The 21,220-nt window shown below is 39.9% G+C and overlaps 1 long non-coding RNA gene across 1 annotated transcript in view; it reads right to left on the bottom strand.

Moving 5' to 3' along the window:
* LOC148139946 (uncharacterized) overlaps nucleotides 1-21,220 on the bottom strand; it is a 991,803-nt gene that overhangs the window by 121,315 nt on the left and 849,268 nt on the right. The window lies entirely within an intron of this gene.

Below are 21,220 nucleotides of genomic sequence, written 5' to 3'. Positions count from 1 at the left end.
AGTTTGTGGTTAGGAGAGGAAGAGGAAAATTAATTGAAACAAGATGTTTCCTCTGACAGAAGGGACGGGAATGAAGGATTGCTGTCAGTGGTTGCCCATTTAAAACACATCCAGATGATTTGTTTTCTCTCAGAATGTGGAAACTCTGTTATTAAAGCAGATTTATGGAATATTTTAAAGGCAAACATAAACAGTTTATTGTTGAGAGAGAGATGGCGAAAGGTTTTCAGGGTAGGCAGGAATGTGGATTTAATGTTATAATTAATGAGACATATTCATGTTGAATATCTAACTCATCCCTGTTTGTACGGGATGTAGCAGGTTGATTAAACTGATAAATTGGAGTTTCAATGTAAAGATCCAACAAACAAGTTTATAATGCTGAAATCCTCCATCTTCAGAGCTTTTTCAATGGTTGAATTTTTCAAGTGTTTGTTTAAAATCACTTAATTTGTGCTGTAACACTAATTGCCGATATGGAAACTGTGACGCTTCCACGGCAAAAGAGATTCCAGTAATGAATGCAGTGATCACAAAGAAAGTTTTAGTCCAATGTGTGACTTAATTAAGATTCATCTAGAACACAGCAATGTGAATGAAAATTAGTGCCACTTCCTGTAAATTCTGTGGAGGGGCTTCTGACTGAGTAATGCCACAGTCATGCAACAAACACCGACCTACGGCAGTCACATTATCAAAGTTGCTTTAATATGTCTATAATGTTTGCATTTTTCTGAGAGATTAGAGATTTTGTTTGCTTAAAAAATAGTTGCATCAATACAAAACCTTCAAAAGTGGTCAGTGGAAAGTTGCTTGCCCATTCAATATTCAGATCTCAATTTGTATTCAAACATTTAGATAGCTGAACTCTGAAGAAAGAATAAATATATTGAACAATTAGGATTCCTATATCCTCTGCTCCCCTCATTCTGCCTGTGGTGTCTTTCAAAGCCTCTATGAAAGTTTTAAAGAAAAAACCTACTGTTTTCCATTGTCCCACTACCTCTGGAAGTTGATCTACTTAATAAATACAGTTGATCAAAGAATCCCTGAGCATCCAGCAATTTTATACCAGCCATCAGCCAATTGTGCATACAAGACCTAGCTTAAAATGTCTTCTTTCATGACTAATTTCAGCTGCGTATACTGTGAAGAACCGGGAAATCTAATTTCTCCAGGGACAGTTGCAGAAAATAAGCTTGCTCCAGTTTGTGTATAAATGATCCTTGATTCAGAATTCAAAGACGTGAAAGGAAATTGCTGGAGAGCTGTTGTTTAGATTGTTCAGGGGCTTCCTCTTGAAAGCATGTGACAGCAGTGCAACAAACACCTTTGCAGACCAGACTACAGCAATCGCACTAAATTTGCATCTCTAATGCTTGCTTTGTTCCTACTGATTGAAGCTCTTATTTAACTAGAACAACAGAAAGCATCCAAATAAAACCCGAAAGAACTGCGAATGCTGTAAATCAGAAAGAAAAGCAGAGTTGCTGGAAAAGCCATTGCTTTAAAACATCCAAATCTCTTCCGTGAAACGTTTCCCCTTCATCAGCCCGGTCCTGAACCTTTTACCTCCCATTGACCTCTCTGGTCTATACTGCAAGGAAAAATTCCATCTCCCCGACATTCTCTGCCTCTCCCCCTACCTGTGCTCTGACTTCTTGCAAACCAGTTATGTAAGTTTGACAAAAAAAAATCACCAACTCATGCAGTCATCCTTCTGCAGTGTGAGCAGTTTTTTTTTTAAAAAAAAAAGCTGAATAAGTGCTGTACTACTGAATCCAGATCCTTCAGCCATTCCAGCAGCTGGCACACAATTGTATATGCAGGCGAATGTTGATTTCAGTGACTAAACTTGCCTGTTCAATTGCAAGCCTGGTAAACGTGACAGCCTAAACTGCGTTGGAGATGGAAAACCGTGCCTTCCAAATCTAAGGCGGTCTCGAAAAAGAATGTTTGATACGATATGTGACCATGATTTTGCTTCATTCAGAGTACAAGAAAGTGAAAGTAAGTTGCTGGTGGGCAGGCAGTTATGGTAAGATAACGTACAGACCCCTCATGAAAACACCACACAGCAGTGCAGAGATTGCCACTCCCGACCATAGCAATCACATGCTGCCTCTCCATTATCCACATTATTCTTTGGGTCAGAGAGTTCTTTTCAAAACAAACAGTTTTAGGGGAGGACATCAAGGAAGCTTGAATTCAAAATTGCTTGCAAGTTTCGGTTACTTATTCCTGATCATTTTAGTCTCTTAAAATGAATATATTCAAGAAATATGTATCCCATCACACACTCACCCTTATCACCAGCTATAGTGTCCTATGAAAGGGGTTGAAGAATAAAATCAGTATTGATTGCAGTATCCGTCTGGATTGTAAGAAGTTTCACAAAAGCAGCTGAACTCAACCTGCACGACTGAATCCAGAGTCTTCAGCCATTCAAGCAGCTAGATTAGATTAGATTACTTACAGTGTGGAAACAGGCCCTTCGGCCCAACAAGTCCACACCGCCCCGCCGAAGCGCAACCCACCCATACCCCTAACCTAACACTACGGGCAATTTAGGATGGCCAATTCACCTGACCTGCACATCTTTGGACTGTGGGAGGGAACGGGAGCACCCGGAGGAAACCCACGCAGACACGGGGAGAACGTGCAGACTCCACACAGTCAGTCGCCTGAGGCGGGAATTGAACCTGGGTCTCTGGCGCTGTGAGGCAGCGGTGCTCACCACTGTGCCACGTTCCGCACATCAATAATACTCAATAGCTGGCATTCAATAGTAGCTGGAGGAAAATGCTAACATAAGGACTTAATTTATCTTGCCTGACCAGTTACAGGCATGGCAAGTTTGACAATCCAAACTGCTTGGGATATGGAAAATATAGTTCTCCAGGATTGTTTGCAATAACTACAAAATATGTTTGATCTTTTATGTAATTCGTGCTTCATGTGATATATTCTCCAAGGCAATTACTGGAGAACAAGCAGTTCCTCTGAAGTTATGTAGATATTTCCTTCTGCATCCAGGAACCATGTAGCAGGCCCTAGTTACCACACTCAGCTTAACCCGCAAAATATGTATTACATCCAGAAGTTGGAAGATGGTGTTCTTTCTTACACAAGACCTTTGCAGTCATAATTTTATGAATTCTGGCGAAGCCTGTTGGTTGGACTGAGAGCTGGATTATAACGCGATGGTTGACAGTGCCAAGGGTGGCATGGTACTGACAGTAGCTAATACAGAAGTTGCTGCCTGGTCACAAACCATTATTGAAATGGCATGATCCCAGGAGTTAACAGCAATAACAGAGTGAAGGCAGGGCAACGACGTTTCCTTTGCTGCCATTCACCATGGGTATTGCTGAGACTGTACTAAAGAGATTTGCAGGCAAAAGCTCACTGTGGGAGTTGAGGAGCTCTATTGTTCACAACACAGACAGACATGAGTGGCTCTCAAATGGTGTCTTCGTTTGCCCACCACTAACAAGATAATATAATGGTGCAGAAGGGATTGGGCTTTGCTCCTGAACTCCCCTCCACTTGGCCTGACTCATCCAAATCTTGGCAAGAGCAAGTTGACGTGGAAAATTCAGCCCTGTATGTCGAGACAGTACCAAAGTTCCTCATTGGAGACATTGGAAAATTGGTTGACTCGTCTCCATTTGGGCCTGGAGCTCTTTAGTTGAGATATTTTGAGACTTTCAACAAGTATCAAGTATTGAGGAAATGAATTGGTTGCATCGTATCTCCCTTTCTTTGCTCCCACACTCCAGCCTCATTACCTTGTCTTGCAAACAGCCAATGAGGGTTTTGGGGTAATAAATCACCATCTACTGTAAGTGTGCCTTGAACTAGTTTTACAAAACTAGCTGTCCATGGCTTGAAATACTTACTCAATGTTTCAGGTTAATAATGATGATTTTATTGTGGATGTAGATGTTCGCTTAAAATGACTGAATAGCACTTTTCTGACTATTAGCAGACCATCTGACAGTCCATAGTACAAGGTCGATGGAAAACTACACTCCAAAATCTATCATGAAAAAAGTAAGTTTGAAAACAGTATGTGATTAATGTTTTGTTTCATTCAGAGTACAGGAAATAGAAAGGAAATTACTTTCTAGGTACTTTTCAGGAAACATCACACAGCAGCGCAGGGAATACCACTCCAGGCAAGAGCATTTGCATTACTGTCCCTCTGTTATCTGCATTAGAATTAGGGCTTCAGAATTTTGGTTCAAAAATATTGTATTAGGAGAAGACATCAAAGACACTTCATTATAAGTTTGCTTGCATTTTGTTATTGAAGTTTCTAAACTCTGAATATGAATACATTCAAGAACTTGATATCCCCTTTCTGTCGCTAATCGTTATCACCAGCAACAAAGGTTTTGAAGAACAAATTCACCATCTAATGCAGTCACCCATCTGGAGTGTGACCAGTTTCACTCAAACGGCTGAATGCAGGCTGCAGTCCTGAATCCAGAATCTTCAGTCTTTCAAACAGCTGGCACACAATTGTGGGATGGAGCCAAAGGATTATTTAAATAACTTCATTTATCTTTTATGACCAATTGCAGGCATGATAAGTGCGACAATCCAAACTGCGATGGAAATGAAACCTATAGTCCATCAGGATCAACTGAAGAAATTAAGGAGTCAGTTTGATCCAAAGTGCAATTTAATTCCTGATTAATATTGTATTTGGAATAAAGATTATTGCTGGAGAACCAGCAATTCCTGTGAAGTTATATAGATATTTCCTTCTGCATACATCCGAGAACAATGTCAAATACGCTATTCCAGGCCATAGTTAGCACATGATGGAAAGTGCTGAGCTCTGCCTCCCAAGTGTATATTTTTTCCAGAAGTTAGATTGTTGTGGTTTTTCTTAAAAACAACCATTTGCAGTAATACTGTTGTGAATTGTGGTGGAGCCCTGCTGCTTGGACTGAGAGCTGGACCCAGCGCTGCTGTGAATGATGGTACCACTAATGTTGGCATGCTGCTGATGTGGACTGATCAAGAAGCTGTTGCGGGGTCACTATCCCAAGAAGGAAACGGCCAAATCTAAAGAGCTGATGGATCAATTGGAGCAATATCAGAGTGGCAAACCTTTCTGTGCCACTATTAATGTTTGCAATTGCTGAGCCAATACCCATTGATGTGGAAAAGTCAATCCTGTATGTAGAACCAGAATTCAAAGCTCTTAAATGGAGAAATTGGATAGTTAGTTGCCCTTCTCTAATTGCCCTAAGCTCTTTATTTGAGACTTTTCTAGACTGTGCAACACGTGTAAAGTATTGAAGAAATGGGTTTGTGGGCGGCACGGTGGCACAGTGTCAGAGACCCGGGTTCAATTCCCGCCTCAGGCGACTGACTGTGTGGAGTTTGCACGTTCTCCCCGTGTCAAAGTTTGCCAGACATGAAGGCAACCATGAGGAAGCAAGTTTGATTTGATTTGACTTTGATGTGGTTTCATTATGCTTCATTTGGAATATAACAATGTGAAAAGGGAATGTTGGAGAACCACTGATTCCTTTAAAATGTTTTGTGCAATGCGACAAATGCCAGTTCAGACAACAGCAGCTACATTAAAGAGGCTGCTCGACTGCCTCCCAAGGAATTTAATATTAGTGACAGAGTTGTCTTAAACAGTAGTACCACCACCCTAAATGCTGAGACGGGAAATTACTTGCTGATCAATATTGAGGTTCTGTTTCTGGCCATTGGAGCTATAGTGAAAATACTGAAAAATAGGGTTCCTTTCCTTCACCCCACCTTATCGCTTCTCTTTGTCTCTCTTTCCTGCTCATCCTCACTCCCCCACCCACCATTCCACACTCCCTCCAAAATCATTGCCATGGTCTCCAGACTTTGGTGACATTTGATGAAATATGACTATGGATTGGGACCAGCTCCTGGTCTCCTCGCCTTGTCTATCTCCCATACAATGTCGCCATTGAATGCTTCGCACTTTTTATAATTTAAGTTGACTAGAGGCCATGTGTATCCACGGAGTCAGGCACATTCCTTAGTAATAGTTATTTGTTTGAATCAAACTTATAAAGTGCTTTCACGGTGAATTCAATACAGGCAGCATCACATCCACACCATTTCACTGATGTCGCCAATTGATCGAAGCCTAAATACTGAGGTCATGACACTGCTCTGGGTCAGAGACCTGTAATTAATTCTGGGTTTATTATGGTCAGATCTTGCAGTAAACTCTGAATGGATGAAGGAGCAGGAAAGGAAAAGGAATAAAATTTTCTTTTCAACAATATAGCCAATACTGACTAATATGACATGAACCTTCAGTGAATTTGAAAAATGAGAAATTGCTATATTCGGATTCTGAATCAAACATTGAGTTACAAATTGTGCTTGTAAGGGTTAAATTAGCAATAGTATGTGAACAGCTTGAGTTTCTTTTTCTAAGATCAGGAAGTTAAACTTAAATCCTTGCCTTTGGGATATTTTCCCTCTGTCCCAGTGCAGAAAGTCTTTATTTGACCTCTTTACTCCCCAACCACCAGCTCCTGCCCTCACAGCCAAAACTCTCGATGTTGATAAGAAGTGCCAAATATTAACTTGGTGATCATGCACATATTTAAAATTATCTAACTGGTACTTTATGATGAGTTGCAGCTGTGAAAATGTTGACACCTCACACTGTGAATTAGGTGGAAACCTAAGTTTGTCAGAAACAAAAGGAAACAGATTGGCAAGTAAGTCTGGTATAATGTCAGATTTAAATCTGCTATGTTAGGGATCCAATATTGTAAAAGGGAAGTGCTGGCAGTTGTTGTAAGATTATGTCAGGGTTGCCTCACGAAGGCATCCAATGGCAGTGTGGTGAACACTAACACAGATGAGAACAATCACAGAAAACAACTGCTTGACTGGTTCAGAAATGCTTGGCTTATTTTGAGAGACCAATCTTGAATCAGCATAAAACATCCAACGTTTTTCAATGGTCGGTTGAATTTTGCTTGTTTTTTTGTATGAAGGTCTTGCATAGCCCAGAAATGGCTATAAACAATGGTGACATACTAAATAAATGATTTTCTCTTCTTTTCACCTGTACTGTCTCTTCCACACCCCAACCCCAGCATTCCCTCAGTGTGGTGTACTGTAGACATCCTGTGGAAGTCAAAAGAACCACATGCCAACACGACCACGATGGTTCATGATGCATCTTGAAAACAAATAAAGTCCCAGCAACATTTTCCAGATCATAGGACAGCATTGCCAATACACTCCAGAGGGATGGGTGGTGATGGCAGCAATAACTAATAACATTAGCAAGATTACAAGACTGGGATACAAGGTATACTGCTTTGTCATTACCCCCTCATTAACTTCACCATTACAAGGCCAAAATCGGGAGCATTGGAATCTTCACTGCTCACCTGGTGATTGGTTTAATTGCAACAATAGTCAAGAAGCTCAATATGATCAAAGAGAGAGCAGTTTGATTGTCTGGCAAAAGAACTAACGGACCTAATTTCCACTCCCTTCACCATCACTGAGCTACGATGTTGGGCTACCTAGCACTTACACTCTACGGAATGGACTACAGCAACTCATTAGACTTACACTGAAAGGACCTTTCCTGTCTATAATCTCTATTTCTGAAGAGAACAACGATCAGCTAAAGGTCTGTCACACCTGATTCTGACTTTGCATGGATATCTCTGTTCTTTTATTATCACTATGGCAAAATAATGCGATTTATTAAAATTGCACAGTCATTGACTAACTTAAGAAAACTAGTCGATCAGGCTTGGAATATTGAATCTCAAGTCTGCGATTATTTTTTGTTGTTAAATTACTTTGGACTTAATTCTGGATAAGGTTACTGATGTTAAATGACTGAATTTGTGCTCTTTGATGAATTGCAGTTCTGGAAACATTGTCAGTGCAAACAGTGAGGGAAATGGGAATGCAGGTTCTCCTACATCAAGTGAAGTAATTGCAAAGTAAGCTTAGTTGCAGGCATGACTAAGTTAGTCATTATATCAGAATATGACAAACCATTAGGAAATAACTGGTGAGCTCTTAGTTTGTGCAATGTTATACAACGATCAATGGTAACAGATCAGACGCAATGATTTGATCAGCTCTCAAAGAGGAACTTGCCTATGTTCACTCCCAAGTCCTTTTACTATGTGATACTGCAAAACCTCTCCTTATGAAAATTGTAGATTCCTTTTGAAGACCTCAGTTGAAGCTGCCTCCTCCACTATACCATTAGGCAGAACATCCCAGTTTCCGAACTATGCTGTTTTTTTTTAAGTATTCCTTGTCACCATTGATTTATTTTGCTGATCATCTTAAATCAGTGTCCTTTTCTTCTCAAGCCTTTTTTAAATAGAATCCGCACAGTATGGAAACAGGCCACTTGGCCCAACAAGTCCACAACAACCCTCCACAGAGTAACCAATCCAGATGCATTCTCCTACCCTTTACTCTACTCTATGCAAATCCCTCATGATTTTGAACACGTGTAAAATGTCTTATTTATCTTCAGTTCTCCAAAAAGAGCAGCCCGAGCTTCTTCAAACTATCCAAATAGTTGTCCAGTTACTCAACTCTGGTACCATTTTTGTGTACCTTTTGTGCACCATCTCAAATCCCTTCCTGAAGCGTGCTGCATAAATACTAAACATGAGGGAAAAGCAGGACTGTTTATAACCATTTGTCATAATATCCTTATTTTGCATGCCACGGTCCTATTTATAATGTTCAGAATCCTAATGATATCTTCAATCTGCACTGCCAACTTCATAATTTGTGTGCATACACACAATATGTATAAAATGCATTAAATATTAGACTGGGATCATTTAAGGAGGCATTGATACTTGTGTCAAAAGAATTTAGCTTGTGTATAAAATGAACAAGAAACAATCCAGAAACGTTCTGAGTTGGAGGAGGGTTGTGTTCAATGGGCCAAGAGGGCATTTGAACACAAATCTGGGCAATGTTCAGCTTCAGCTGTACAGTACAGCTTAACACTTCCACAAGCAGGAAATGGTGGCAAAAACAATACTCTCATTCCCTGCATGATGTTGCAAAGGATATGGATTATTGTTAACCCCAGTGAGAACCATACAAATATAGACAGTTCAGAGGGGAAATAAAGAGTAAGAGAGACTGACAGCTAACTTTAAAACGGAATCTAAAAGTCATCATTAGTCACAAACAGTGAAAGGGTGGCAAAAGAATGAGTGGGGCCAATTATCATGAATCCCCTGTTTAAAATTCACAGGTGCAGGGGCCTGGCTGTGGTATTATGAAGAGGAAGTTCATGCCCAGTTCATGGTGAAAAAAAGTAGTTGAGACTTGGATGAGATGAAGTTTGACAGAATTTTAGAAAGGCTAAAATAAATCAAAATTGCAGATGCTGGAAATCTGAAACAAAAATGAAACTGTTGGAGAATCTCAGCAGGTTTGGCAGCATCTGTGGCGGGAAAGCAGAGTTAATGTTTTTGAGTTTTGTGACACTTGAGCATCTCCAGCTATTTCTGCTTCATTTAGAAAGGCTGATTGTCATGAGTGTTGGTAACTGATAACAACTGAATTGGAGACACCTGAGGATACAGAGAAGAGGAGCATTGAAGCTGCAGTGGTAATATCCACAAAAACCTAATCCTGTTCAAATACAGACATGGAATCAGAGACTGGAGAATCACAACATTTAAAATATTTTTGTTCAAAATTGTCTGGATAAATCCAGCAACCAGATTCATCTTAGTGGTGGGAAAGCTTCTAATGAACTGTAATCTCAGCCTCAAGCAACAATACTGGGAGATCATGTGGACTAACTTTATATGCTGACTAGAAAATCTAATGTGTAACCTGTTTACCTAAATCATCTGATGACGGCTTATAATTCTGAATCTTCAGATTTCTTGGGTATTTAAGCTGGTTTAGAAACGTAGAAAATAGGAGCAGGAGGAGGCCATGCAATCCTTCGAGCCTGCTCTGCCATTCATCACGATCATGGCTGATTGTCCAACTCAAAAGCCTAATCATGCTTTCTCCCCATAACATTCTATCCCATTTGCCCCAAGTGCTATGTCAAGCTGCCTCTTTAATTGTAGTTGAAAGTGCTTGCTTGAAGTGTCTTAATTTGTCCTTACATTCAATTGAAGCTGAGAAACAAACATGGAGTCCAAACTCTGTCCAAATTCTGAGGAAGTTGACAATTTAAGTTCACGAGAAAAGAAAGTGACAGTCAAAAAGTAAGTTTGATCCAATGTACGACCATGTTATGCTTCAGCATGTGTTCAGTCTCTTTCTGAACCTGTGCCAACCTTCAAAGTTTAAGTCTGTAGGATGTTGCTTGATTGGAACAGCATTTCCTCAATCAATATTATGTGTAGTGAGATTAGTAATTCCCAGGTTATTCCCACATATCTCCCCATGAGATTATACCAACTCTTTCAGGTCATTTTGATTTTCATGTGGAAGTAACTCAGCAGTTTATCCCAGTATTCCAGAACTTCCGCATTGTTCAATTTATTTTGAGGAATGTCTAATTCACAATCATCTTGATGAGCTTTTGAACAAAATCCATCTCTTCAAGCCACAGAATGGTCACAGAAATAGGTGGAGCAGTAAGCCATTCAGCCCCTTAAGTATGCGCTGCTGTTCAAAATGATGATGGCTGATTATCCAACTCAGTACTCTGTTCCATCATTCTTTGATCCCTTTAGTCCGAAAAAAAATCTATTATGTTTTGGACTCAATCAATTTCTATGACAGTGAATTCCAAAGAGTCACCACTGTCAGGGTAAAGAAAAGTTTCCTCATCTCAGTCCAAAATGCCCGAGCCAGTCTCCTTAGACTGTGAGGCCTGGTTTGGGACTCCCCAGCAGTGGAGAACATCAGTCCTGGTTATCTAATTCTGGGCATAAACACTGGCTTGTGCTGCATCTTGTGATCTTCGCCTGGGTCATGTATGGGGAGGGTTGTTCTCTGTATTGCCACACTTTGACAGTGCAAGTTAACCTCTTGCTGATAGCAAGCTGGAAGCAAGGTAGCCATTTGTTGCTAATAAAGAGATAGGACTGAGTGCTCACTGCCCATATTCAAAAGGGAAGAATGACCTACTGAGGAGAGATATTAGAGAACTTTTTGTAGCTTTAACGGTGGACACTGACAGGAATTACTGACTCCCGTAGAACACACAGGGAATCAGCAAAGGTGACCCAAAGTGCTGATTCCTAATTGCACATATTGCACTTTCCAAATGCCAACAGCCCATTGGTTGAGAGGTTTTCCTTTTTGTAAAATTAAAATGTTCAGCGATGTATGACACACCTCTGTAGTAGGTGGGACAGGAATCCAAGTCTACTAAATCTAATTTAGGAACTTAAGCCTACTGACCAAGGGTAGGGAGACTATCATTTATCATCAGAGGTCTGTTTTGCATCTCATACAGAATTGATGCAATTGCCCTTAATTGATTCATTAATCCCTGGCGATGTAAATAATAAGCCACTTGTCAGAGCATTGTGTGTTGCTCAGGTGCCACTGAGTATAATGCTGATCATTGAGTCGGAGGGTTCAAGATCTACCCTCCGGGTTAGAATACACTAATTGATACTGGCACGGCAGTGCAATCCTGATATAATCCTGCACATCAGATGTGTATGAGGCATTAAACCAAAGCCACTCTGCACTCTAATGGGACCCTTATTACTTTGAATTAAAGTGAGATTATATCTGGTGTCCCGGCCAATATTTATCGCTCAATCCCAATGAGCAGACCATCTGGTCATCATCTCCTTCCTGCTTTTCTCACGGTACACAAATTAGATATCACATTTCTGACATGTGACTACATGGTCAAAAGTACGTCAGTTGTTGTATAGAACATCTCTGATTGAAAATTGACTTTGTCAGAACCTGCATGAATTATTACTCAATTTGGCCGTTCATTTTTCACTCTCTTGACCCTCTGTTGTAAGAAAGCGCTCCTTTCCAACTTCCACCAAAGGAGAATGAGACAAAGCTCAATGCTGTAACATTTCACTTTAAACTAATATCTGGATCAAACTGAAATACCATTCAATGCAAATATAAAACGAACTGAACCAGTTTTAAAGGATTAAAACAAATTATATTTTTCACCAAAGGAGTGTATTGAAATATCTCAGTAGTTCTCATTGTGTCAAGTACAAGCAAACAGTGGAGTCTGTTGCAATCTATGTTATCTTGTCTAAAGAATAGGCTGAGGAAAAGCATTGCACGCTCTTTAAATTCGAGAATGAGGAAAGGAGTACAGTGTAGAACAGTGACTAACAGCAGGAAAATTATTCTTCAATTTAGAATAGATGTGTAGTGGAATATACTAAAATGATAGAATGAGAGAAGCTAAAGTGGGATATTGTCAGCGGAATGTTTTATAAGCTTGTTAATATCGGGTCAGTCAGGATCTTATTGAATGGTGGAACAGGCTCATTTACTGTTCATGCCTCGAAACAATTTTGTTAGTTACTCGAGCGGAGGTATTAAACACATTTTAAACTGTTACATGGACACATGCTGATATTTCCGTCTATGATTCCCAAGGTTTGATAGTATGTAGTTGACAGTGGCCCCAGGGGTTCTGCACTTGTTTCAGAGATCTGGAAAGAGATGTTTAGGATACTCTGAGGTGGCATTAAGATGTTATAGGAATGCACAACTTTTCTACTCTGCTAGGGTAGAGAGGATTTTGCTCTCTATCAAACCTGTGCATCATTTGACTTCAATCTGCTTTTCTTTGTTGCATTATTGTATGGAGTTTATTCTCTTAAGTCAATAGCCCGGGCTTTGCCAAAGTTTAAGAGGTTTTTATTCACATTGGTGAGTTTCTGTATCCCATGAGGTAGATTCATTGCAGTCAGTAATGGGAAATATAGCAATCAAATATAATGTTGTTAATTGTTATTACATCTTTTAACATGGATAACTATGTGCTGTTTTTTGAACCTCAAGATTTAAAAGCCTTTTCAGTGGAGCCACTGTTGATTTAACCAATGCGCTATACTGGTGAACTCACTGATACTGAAACCTCTACAATCTGGGACAATGATGAAATAGAAACTGACTGGAACTGCAACTTATCAAGAAAACTAGGGATCAGCGAGAGGTTGAGGCCGAAGCTCAGAATACAGAGGCACTGCAAACCCAAACACCCATTGACACAGCTTCTGGAGATGAGTTTTGATGTGGTTCTGCATTATTCGGTTCTGATCTCTGTGGTTTGTGGAAAAAAATGATGTCTGCTAGAAGACAACTACAAAGCTCTCTTGCGATAATGTGACACAGAATCAAGTGAAATTTGATTCACCTTATGGGGCTTCTTTTATCCTTTCAAGTGGCAGCTGAAGTTGGTGATCAACTGTCAGTTACTATCAAATTGGATGAAATCTTGATAGTGATTCCTTTATTTACATTTCCCTATCTCTGAGGTTTGCCCCATTTCTTTATTAAAGGGCCAATGGGTGTGAGATCTCTTGAGTGCTGTCCATAGGAGAGCCGTGCTCCTGCCACTGTGCAACTTCATATTGATATCTGCCTTTAAAAATAATCTGAATCTATGGTCACATACTGGTGTCGGAACTAACCGGGATTCATAAGAGAATGACTAATTCTTCAACTGCTGCAAACCAATATGGGCTAGACTTTCAAACTGTCATTATCACAAAGGTGCTTTTGGTGCCACATTCAGTATTCAGAATGACAATGATGTTTTCTGTTAGTGCAGAATTTCTCTCTATTACTTTAAATAATAGTGTGCTGTGTGTATGTGCATGTGGTTAGTTTCTATTTATTTCTGTTCCTCGATGGCTTTGAAATTGTTGTTGTATAGGATCAAAGGCAAAGTATTATCTCCACTAGGACATTGTTGCTGGTTTTCCTCTGAGACCAGTGCCGAACTTTACCAGTTCATTGTAGGCCTGATACATTATAGTTAAGTTTCACCTCTGCCAGCTGGTACAACATGGAAATTTGAGTATTGATGAAAATAACGTTTTTTTTTAATTTAAGTCTTTAATATTGTACTTATTAGGACACTCTCAAGAATTCCAATGGAAAGGGGGAAAGCATTTAATATATCTGTGTAATGAGTGCTGATTGGTAAAGGCATGGAGAGTGGACCAGGTGTTGGTTGGCAGTTAACTGCCAATGCTTTTTGTGATTCGACTAAATTGGTGATGGCCATTCTCTGCCTCATTTGGTATGACAATACCTTGACCACTCAGGCAACCTGCCAATTGAAAACATAACAAAGTTCAGTTGTCAACTGTCCATCACCATCTGACCAGTCCATTTTTCCATTGGGAACATCTCGATCAATCATTGTGCACTTTCCAACGCATCAGAACTCTTTTCTTGTTCAGTATAAAATGTTGTTTCCATTTATGTCAAAATATTTCTGTATTTGCAAAAATCGTTTGAATTTGGGAAACTTTTGTTAATGGAGTATCCAATATCCAGCTGATATGATTAAAATGGAATCTAGTTTTCGAATCCGAAATGATTTAACCCCCTGACAAGCCCACTTTGTTCATGAAGATCCTCTTTGAATATTATATCAGTCTGGCTGTTGAAAGACAGCTTTGGAAAGTTGTTTACTTTGGTCAATTTCTACTTAATGAATTGCTGAAATGGTGCAAAACGCATTCTATTGCATTTACAAAACTAAGATATCTTGTGAAATCAGGAGATGTGCACAGTGCAAATAAAAATCCCATTTACTGCTGGCCTGGACAAGACTGGTAAACTTAAAGTTGTGCTTATAGAGAAAGGACTGAGATCTTAACTGGCTCATTATCATCTAATGTATTGAGTTTAAACTTACGTCTATCTCTAAATTCTTCAAAGCCTTGATCCACGCTGTCTTTTGTACCCCTTATATACACACTCAGTTCTTTGGTTCTCTGATTGCTTTATATCTTTTTGTCCATGAGTATGGCCAAGCCCTCTTAATTAGCTGTACTTTACTGATAAACTTCCTCAGATGCCCTCTGGTACTCATTCTCTCTTTGAAAACTTGCTTAAAAGCCGGTTTCATGTTTTTGGTATTGGTCCTAACTCTTCTGATACATGCCAATAAACTTCTCCTGTTTGGCATTTGGTGCATCCTTTTCTAGTTTGGAAGATCGGACTCGAATAAATATAGGGTTAAAGACAGGAATCTTGGCAGTGTGGAGGAACAGAGGGATCTGGGTGTGCAGTACATAGATCCCTCAAAGTTACCACCCAAATGGATAGGGTTGTTAAGAAATCATTTGGTGTTTTGGCTTTCATTAACAGGTTAATCGAGTTTGAGAGCCGCGAGGTTTTGCAACAGCTCTACAAGTCCCTGGTGAGACCACACTTGGAATATTGTGTCCAATTCTGGTCGCCCTACTATAAGAAAGATGTAGAGGCTTTGGAGAGCATTCAAAGAAGGTTTACTAGAATGCTGCCTGGACTGGAGGGCTTGCCTTACGAAGAAAGGTTGAATAAGCTCAGACGTTTCTCTCTGGGGAGAAGGAGAAAAAGAGGAGGCCTGATTGAGGTATACAAGATAATGAGAGGAATAGATATAGTCAATAGATAGACACTTTTCCCCAGGGCAGGATTGACTGGTACTAGGGGGGGTCATATTTTTTAAGATATTAGGAGAAAGGTATAGAGGAGACGTCAGAGGTAGGTTCTTTACGTAGAGAGTTGTGAATGTATGGAATGTATTGCCAGTGGTGGTGGTGGAAGCAGAGTCATTAGGGACTTTTAAGCGACTGCTGGACATGCACATGTTTAGCAGTGAGTTGAGGGGTGTGTAGGTTGTTATTATATTTTACATTAGGATTAAACCTCAGCACACCATCGTGGGCCAAAGGGCCTGTTCTGTGCTGTACTTTTCTATGTTCTATGTTAAAGCATCTCATAAATGTGAGTGTTTAATGTCCACTTTGGCAGATTTAATTGATTCTAATTGGAATGTATCTGCCAAAGCTTTAGCAAAACTGAATCAGCAAACAGCTTCAAACTGTGCACACATCCTTCATATAACATTGCTGCTCCACATTAACTTTTCAAATGCACTGCTCCATTCCAAATAGCGGACCACCCGTTCCCATTCATAGAAATTTGTTTCTGTTGGATGGAAGTGGTTGTTTTGGTACTTCTGCCATTTTTATTGAACTCATCTCAACTTACACTTTAGAATTTAACACTCAGGACAAGACTGTTTGTGTTAAGCTTTATCACTGTTGACCAGTTTACCAGCTCTTCATGTTCTTGAGTATTGGAATGGGACTGGGTTCTATCAGCCCTCTAGGGACAGGCTGCAAGGTCATTAGGTGGATAATAATAAGGGGAGGAAGGAGTTTCAGTGGCTGTAATATTTCCACCTCCGTAGTATTTTATTGATCCCAAATTAGGGAAAGGATGGCCACTTAGGTGGTCAATGTAGAGTCTGCTCCCGCCAATGCTGGCAGTTTGTTAGCAGTAGGTGGGTCCTCCATTGTGTGGGAGACCTCCTCCTGCATCCTAGAGACACGCCTGCAGGATGTCCATCCTAATGAAGTACCTTATAGCTCATAACTGGGTATCCCATCTGCATACTGGAACAGTCTCCTGTCCATGGTGGCGATCATTACAGGAACTGGAAATCAGAGTAAGTGAGTGAAAGAAGCCATGAGGGCTACAGTGTTCACAACATTCCCAGGACCAGGTTGGCAGGTCCTACTGAGACCATTAATAAGTCATTAAGATCCCCCAATTGGTGCATGGACACTGGGTTACTCCTACTCCTAGTAAGAGTACTGTGATTACTGCTGTTTCAGAGTTAGCAAGCAAATAGTGAAGTGTGGCCATGTGATAAAATCATTTACATTTGGTGCTGAATACTTGAGACTTTTTTTGTGAGAAACTTTATAATTCTTCTCGATGTTCTTAATACACTTTTTGTTTCATACAATGGTGATTTTCTCCATAGGATTACAGAGGAAAAACAGACCATTTGGCACAATCAGTTCATGCCAGCGCTTATGTTCCACTCAAGGTGTTTCTCATCTTTTCTCATCTAAATCGCCCATTGTAATTCTCTATTCCCATCCCTTCTAAGTGCTCGCCTAGTTTCCTTGAAATGCATCTCAATTATTGATTTCTACTATTCCGTCTGGTCACAAATTCCCCGTTCTCATCATTCTTTCAGTGAAGAGGTTTCTTTTGAATTCCCTTTTGGATTTCTTGAGGTACCGTCTTGTATTGACAGCCTCTAGTTATGTTCTACCCGGTAGTGAAATGTTTTCTCTGTACCTTCTCTTTTCAAAACCTTTCATTATTTTAGAACTGTCAGCCTTCTTTACAAGAGAGAAGTGAACACCGCAACAATTCTTCCTTGATAGACACAGCCAGAAACTTGTGTAGCATTCTTATAAATCTTCTCTTCACTCTCATACATTCTATAATATGTCAACTCGAACTGCAGGCAATGCTCTTAATTATAGTCAACCAAATTTCTATAGTGACCCTACTTTCAAATCTATTCCTTTAGAGATAAAGCTTAGAGCCTTGTTTGCATTTTTATGGCCTTTGGAACCTGTGGTGAAATTGTTAGTGACTGATGTAATTGTCTGAAATCCCTTTGTTTGTCTCCCTCACTTAGACGTGCATCTTTGAATAAATGACCTGCACATTATTCCTACCAAGATGTAACACATCTGTGTGGATCTTCATTTGCTAATTATTTGAACATGCCGTAAATTAATTAATGATCTCTTGCAACTTCTTGTAGTCCTCAGAATTGGCTACATTTCAACATTCCTTTCCAATTTGCTGTCATTGAATTGCTAATTATTTTTCTCGTAATTAGATACAATATTAATTTGCAGTTTTACTTTATTTTGTTTTGAATTTTTAGAGAGGTGCAGTAATCCACACGGTAACTATAACAACTAAATGTAGAATGACAGATAGATGAAAATTATTACACACACAGGACTAATTAATAGACTATTAACTTCAAGGTCAAAACAGGAAATTATTTTTTATACGAATGATATAGTGAGATTATCCGTAGTGCAATAACTTTTTGTCCATTTCTTTTTTGTTGCAGTTTATTTCCCCAGGTCTTTCTGTGCTACTGGTATGAAATTGAAAAGATACCCATCCTCCATTTTAAGCTAAATGATAATAAAAAAAACAGCATTTATATAAAATGTAACATGATTTATGAAAACATCTCTCTCGGCTTATACATATTCACAGCCATGTAGAGTTATACAGGGAGAGGCTGAATGAGCTGGGGCTGATTTCCCTGGAGCGTTGGAGGCTGAGGGGTGACTTTATAAAGGTTTATAAAATCATCAGAGGCATGGATACAGTGAATAGACAAGGTCGTTATCCCTGGGGTGGATGGAGTCTCATCTAAACCTCCTGAGTATAGGTTTAGAGTGAGAGGGGAAAAAGTTGAAAGTACCTAAGGAGTAACTTTTTCATGCAGGGGATGGTGTGTATGGAATGAACTGCCGCAGGAAGCAGTGGAGGCTGGTGCAATTTCAACATTTAAAAGGCATCTGAGTGTGTAGACGAATAGGAGGGTTTAGAAGGATATGGGCCAAGTACTGGCAAATGGGACTAGATTAGTTTAGGATATCTGGTCAGCATGGGCAAGTGAGACTGAAAGATCTCTTTCTAAGTTGTACACCTCTATGACTCTATGATCTACCCCTTTGCTCTTAATGTACTAGTCGAATCTCTTTGGATTATCTTTAACATTATCTCCCAAGGTTATCTCATTTTCCTTTCTTGCCCTCCTCATTTCCCTCTTTACAATGTCCCTGCACTTCTTGTACTCTTCGGGATTCACTTGATCTCATTTCTCTATATCTAATATACGATTCATTCTTAATCTGAACCAGAGTCTCGATATCGTTATTCCTCCAGTGGTCCCTCCTCTTACCTGCCTTATCTTCACACCAACAGGAACATCACGCCTCCGAACTCTCGTTATCTCACTTCTGAAAGCCTCACTCTTGCCGGCCGCCCCTTGAGCTGCAAACAGTCTACTCCAATCAACCCTTGAAAGTTTTTGTCTCATACTATCAAAATTTGCCCTCGTCCAATTAAGAACTTTAACTTATATATAATGCCAATCCTTTCCATAAATATTTTACAACTAATCGAATTATGACCCCGGCCCCAAAACACTCCCCTACTAACCATTCAGTCACTTGCCCTGCCTTATATCACAAGAGTAGGTCAGGTTTGCTCCTTCTGTGATAGTTACATCTGCATATTAATGAAGAAAATTGACTTTAGCACTTACCAAATTCCTCACCATCCAAGCTCTTAAGACCATGGCTGTCCCACTTTATGTTTGGAAGGTTAAAATTTGCTATTATTCCAATCCTATTATTCTCACGTATAAATAAGATCTTTCGACATATTTGCTACTGTATTTCACTCTGACTACCGGGGGGACTATTACATTCGCATAAAAGTAATCATGCTTTTCTTATTTCTGAGTTCCATCCACATAGCTTCACTAGACCATCCCTCTGAAATACCTTGTGTTAGAACAGTAGTCATGTTTCACCACAAGAAAAATTGACTCCAATCTCCTTCTAGCTCTTCCTACTTCTGCCGTACCTTTGATGATGGGAGGGGCTTTGATCATAAATTATTCAACTTACTGGTGATGTTTAGTAGCTGAAAATAAAGATACTATGGGTGACTTGGGGTGATGGGAAATAAAAGGTTACATTGTGTGGAAGGAAAATTCTGGATAGAAACAAGAATTTTAAAAAACGAACTCCATTCTGTCTGCCCAGGTCTTGCCTACACCGCTCTACCCCCAGGGTACTTTCCTTTTATTTTGATGAGTTCAAGTTAATCTCAGCCGCTGTTTTGTACTTGTTAACCATTTGTTAACGGGTGTTTGCCGTTTCAGAATGTAGATTGCCTTATCGTGTACGTTCTCAGAGTTCAGTGTTTGGAGTCCTTGTTGGTTCAACCTGTGCTTTGGTCTATAATGCAAAATTACAGAAAAATATTAATAGCAATTTAAAATAAAATGTTCGGGTATTGGAAGAACAGCTAAGAGCTTCAAAGCTTGACAAACGGCTTGTGGGAAAGGACATGGAAAGCAGCAGGGTTTCCAGAAATTCTCATCTCTGCCTTCCCTGATCGAAATCAACCTGTGATCTATAATTTTTGAGGATTGTTATTCATTAATATCGGTGTGTCAGATAGATCTCAGTCTCAGGAAGGTGTGACCTGCTTCTTTGTCTTGTGATGAACTCAGGGGAACATACAATAGTAAGGGGGTAAACCCAAAGGGGTACAGGAGCAGAGGATCCCCCGTGTGTATGTGCACAAATCAGGGAATGTACCATGACACGTGGACAGAAGAGCAAATAAACCCGACTTCATCACCCTACGCTGTAGAGAACAAACACAAAGCAATTATGTTAAACTGAAATAAAACAGTCTCTTGTCTCATCTGGAATGTTGCATCTAGTTTCAGGTGCCACGTTTTGAAAAAAATGCAAAGTTATGAGATTGGGTGCGTGACTGATTCACAACACTATTCCCGGGATGATACACCTCACCAACTCTGAGAAATTGAGAATGTTCTCCTCTGCTGATAGTTTCCAGACTCTGTGACCAGTCGCTGTGATTGGTTCTCAATTCCGTCTTGCGTCATATAGATCTCAATGGCTGAATATTTCAAGTACTCATGAGCTGTGCCTTGCCTGATCACAGCGACCTCTGATTTATTATTTTTGAGGGTTGCTGTTCAGTAATATCCCTGTATCAGACAGATCTCAGTCTCATTCCCTGGGATTTGACAGGTGTGGTGTGTCAAGTAGATCCCAGGAATTGTGCTCCATGAGATTGATGTGTGAGAAAAACTCAAGTTCTGAGAATCCGCCCTTGGATTGTGCACGTATTGTTGTCTGAATACCTGACTGAACGTTGACATTTTTGGCTGATGAATGTTTCGTTGGGCGCTTTAGGTGGCGATTTCTGCATTACTAACCCAGACTGCCCTGACATTGGGAGTACTTTTAGTTTAGACAGTGTAGAGTAAACTTTCAAACTCCGTTGTCTGCCTTTTTTCGGCTTCTGGTGGAGCCTATAAAATTACCATTAGGTGACCCGAGGCCGTGACCCTTGGTGCATAAGCGGAAATGTTCTCTCATCATTCTGC

This window comes from Chiloscyllium plagiosum, unplaced genomic scaffold (genome assembly GCF_037043375.1).
Source record: "Chiloscyllium plagiosum isolate Xiang-an unplaced genomic scaffold, Cpla_swu_hap1 HiC_scaffold_36, whole genome shotgun sequence".
NCBI classification, from domain to species: Eukaryota; Metazoa; Chordata; class Chondrichthyes; order Orectolobiformes; family Hemiscylliidae; genus Chiloscyllium; species Chiloscyllium plagiosum.
The sequence above is the reverse complement of the archived record's forward strand: the minus strand, read 5'-3'. Positions and strand labels throughout refer to the sequence as shown.